A 3,968-nucleotide genomic window follows, 5' to 3' on the forward strand; every position below is an offset into this window, starting at 1 on the left:
TACTGAGAAAATTCAAACAAAGAACAGCTCAATTGTTAGTATTCTTTTGGAATGAGTTGACAATGAAGGAAGGTACTAGAAAACTGAATGCAGAAATCTTTGAAGAATTATAAAAGTTAGCCAAAATTTCCACGTTTTTTTTTTTTTTTGGTTTGTTTTTTGGGATTTTTTGTTTGTTTGTTTTTTAGATAAGAGAGGAAGTGTTTGTGTAAATTCTGGTTCATTCAGTCCTGTGAAACTCTTATCCACATCGATCATGAAGATGTTTTTTGCAGAGTTTTTGTCATCTTCAATGTCTTCTTCAAGAAGCTCCAGGGCTTCTCAGGTACTTTCTGAGCAAATTTTGTGTTTACTCCAGTGTCTGTTGTGCAATTAAACATGTGATCCTATTTTGAGTTGACATTTCCAGAACATTCAAAGACCCTTCGGTTAGCAAATGTACAAGCATTTTGTTCTGACCCATGACTCATTTTGACCCTCTCTGGTCTTTATTCCAATATTTCATGCTTTCTCATATCTTAAACATCTTTGTAAGTCACCGTAAAACATTTGAAGAACAAACGGAAGCCTGAAAAATATAAATAGAAGCAACATCTGGTGGTTAAAGCACAAGCCCCAGAGTGAGCGGGAATCCGACCCTGAGTCCCCGTGTGTGAAAGAGAAATAATAGCAGCTGTTTCATAAGATTGTCATGTGAATATTTATGAAGACACTGCAGCTGAGACAAAGTTAATAAGCAAGAAATGTTAGCTTTGTCCCATTATGATTATATAAAGTAAATAAATCGTGATGATTCTGTGAGCTTGAAATCAATTCCAGGCAAAATTCCTCAACAGATTGCAAACACAATTAAAAGGTAATTTAAAAAAATAGTATGATTACCCAAGACACTGTCATGTCAGGCCAATATAATTTTATGTTTTTGATAGTGTAATGACCAATAAGATGGAAAGGTATAGGAGAACATACCTCGATGTCAGCAAAACTTTTGACAACATCCCTCACACTAACCTAAATAACTTAAAGCTTATTTAAAGCTAATTAAACTTAAATAACTTAACATTACATGGACAGAAGGACAGTTCAATTGGGTTGGTTTAATAGTTTTAACCAGTAAGACCACTAACTAGTGTCAGATTGAGTTGAAGTGTAGGACACCCAGCTAGTGTCCGAGAATTGCTCGGTGGAGGTAAAAAACACGCGCACACACACACATTGGAGTTGGTGTCAGAATTATGGTAAAGAAACCTAGTTTCCACTTTTTCAATGTGTGGTCATTCTAAAGCATTTTTCCCCATGATTGTTATGTTACATAATGGTAAAAACTTGAGCACACAACAGAAACATAAAATAAAAGAAAGTCTTCCAAATATACCCAGAGATAATCACTTTTATTAGTTTCTTATCTCTTCTTCCAAAAAATTGATATGTGTATTACAAGAAACCTGGATGTATGTGTTTGTGGAAACATTTTAGATTGTAAAAACGGCTGGGGGAGAGGAATGTGCGCCACTGTCTTCTGGAGGTCAGAGATCTGGATGCTGCTTAGCATCCTGCAGTACGCAGAACAGCCCCCACAACAGAGACTCCTCCGGAGACTCATCCGTCCAAAGAGGCAACATCAGCTGATGTTGATACCCCACCCCCCAACTCGGCTCTGGTGCAGTGGTTTTGAAACCTGAGCTCATCAGAATCCCCTGAAGGGTTTGTTGAGACTCAGACCCCACCTTCACAGTTTCTAATTCAGTAGGTCTGGAGCGAGGCACCAAAATTTGCATTTCTACAAGTTTCCAGGCAAGTCTAAGGACCACATTTGACTAACCTCTGCCTGGGGCCTTCCCCTAGGTCCGCATGGAGAGGGCGGGCTCACCAGCACAAAGTCTTGATTTCACCAGCAGGAAGGAAGAAAAAACAGAGACAAACACTGCCCAGGCTAGGAGTAACAAACCAAGAAGTAGTGGAAGTAGCAGAAGTCATTTCCACTCACGTCCCACCGGCAAGAACACGATGATGTAGCCACACCCGGTCGTACCAGAGGCTGGAAGGTGCGGTCTTCTCCAGCAAAGCAACCACGAGCCCCACAAAGACGGCAGGGATTTGGTTACTAAAAGGAGGAAGAGAGAATGGGCATTGGGGACCATTTGCAGTCTCCACTGAAGGCAGCCACGCGATCTACACCCCGCCCCTACTCTGTCCCTCACCTCGCTTCCTACCTCTCCCCGTCGCTTGCTATTCTCCAGAGTCCAGGTGTGCCTGCTCTCCTGCCAGCCTGGTGTGTCTATCTCAGGGCCTTCGTGTCCGCTGCTCCTCCTGCTTTAGAGGCTCCTCTCCCACAAAGTCCCTCGGGTTGTTCTCTCACTTCATTCAGGTCTCAGCTCAAATGTCACTCCAAGAGGCTGGTCCCGACTACGTGTCCAGCAGCTAACCCCACCCTAGCCGCCCCTTTACTATTTCTCTCCTGATTCTGCTTTGTCTATCCATGTCACTCACTGTTCTTGACACAGTATCGCATAATTATTTGTTTCTCTATTTGTCCCTGTCACAAAAAAGCAGGATTTGTGAGGGTGCGACCGGACTTCTTCATGGTTATAGCCTAGAACAGCACCTGGTACAGAAGAGGCACTCAAATATTTGAAAAAATCTGGAAAGAGTGCATGTTACATTTTTTAATAGACACCACCAGATTGCCCTTCATTTAGATTTGTCCTTAGGTTTGAATTCTATGAGTTTGTTCAACCCTTATTAATTTGGACAATTTTCTTTGGGTTTCTTATGCTTAGTGTGGTTGCAAATAAGCCCTGTGGCCCTGGAACATTTATCAGTGTCCCCTCTGCCTCCGGTGAGGAGGCCTCCTCTCCCCAGGTCCTTGGGTCCGCACAATCCAGCTGGGGTGTGAGCCGGAGGAAATGAAGTGGGTTGTCAGCAAACCTTCCGAACTAGGCAACACCATTTCTCAAAGGAATATGTGATGGTCACACCCATTTAACATAATAGCCCAATCAAGAGAGAGGCACTGATTCTTCTGATTTAGCCCCCACCAGAAAAAAATCATCCTGTATCTAAATTATTCTTGACTTACAAGATTCTTAATGGCTCAAAACTGCCTTATCAGCTCAAGCTGATCTAAGAAAATAAACATTTCATAACTGTGATAATATAAGCGGCTCCAGACAAGAAACAGCTCAGCTCGGATGGATGGTTCTTATAAATAAACCAGGCCATCGCACACTACAGAAATAACTAGAATTTCTGTGACTTCATGGGGAGCCAAATGGAAGTGCCCTTGCCAAGTGAAGCTAAAGTCATCCCATAGTCAGAATGTGGTCAGGCACCAGATGTGAGCCAAAAACGTTTTGCTCCAACTAAAGTCACTTCTCAAGTAGACCCAGTTAACTTGAGCCCTCAAATTGAATTTCTATGCTTAGATTTTAGGGAGAGGGGACATACTACAACAAAATGAGCTTATCTAAAGGGTTTGGTTAAAACCTAACAGAAACAAAATACCAGTGGCCAGTGGCAGGCCTGGAAGCAGGGCTGACTCAGTGACTTATGTGTTCTATGTCGAAACCCCGCGTCATCTGGACTCACAGTGCCCTGAAGCCTAGCAGGTCCTGTAGAATTAAAAACAGTCCAGGCACTGGTCCATGAGACAGAGATTTTCAGTGTCACTGGTTAAAATAAAAACAGATTCCTGTTAACCAGGAAAAGCCAATTATCGGCAGAACCTCGTTTCCTCAGCATTTTAATTTTTGAGATGGTGATAAGAGGAAAGTAAATTATTTTTCAAGAGAGTACACTATAGCAGTTTCTCTGGGAAATTGTATCTTCTGAGACAAGATATCCATGCGGTCTTTTTTAGAGGGACATAAGAGTAGCCCAGACAAAATCAGGGGATGCCACTTTTTGCCAACTGGCTCAATTCAGGGGCCACTGGTGCCTCTGTCAGGAAATGACTGCACTTAAGCCAG

Source organism: Pteropus vampyrus, unplaced genomic scaffold (genome assembly GCF_000151845.1).
Source record: "Pteropus vampyrus isolate Shadow unplaced genomic scaffold, Pvam_2.0 Scaffold5, whole genome shotgun sequence".
Classification (NCBI taxonomy): Eukaryota; Metazoa; Chordata; class Mammalia; order Chiroptera; family Pteropodidae; genus Pteropus; species Pteropus vampyrus.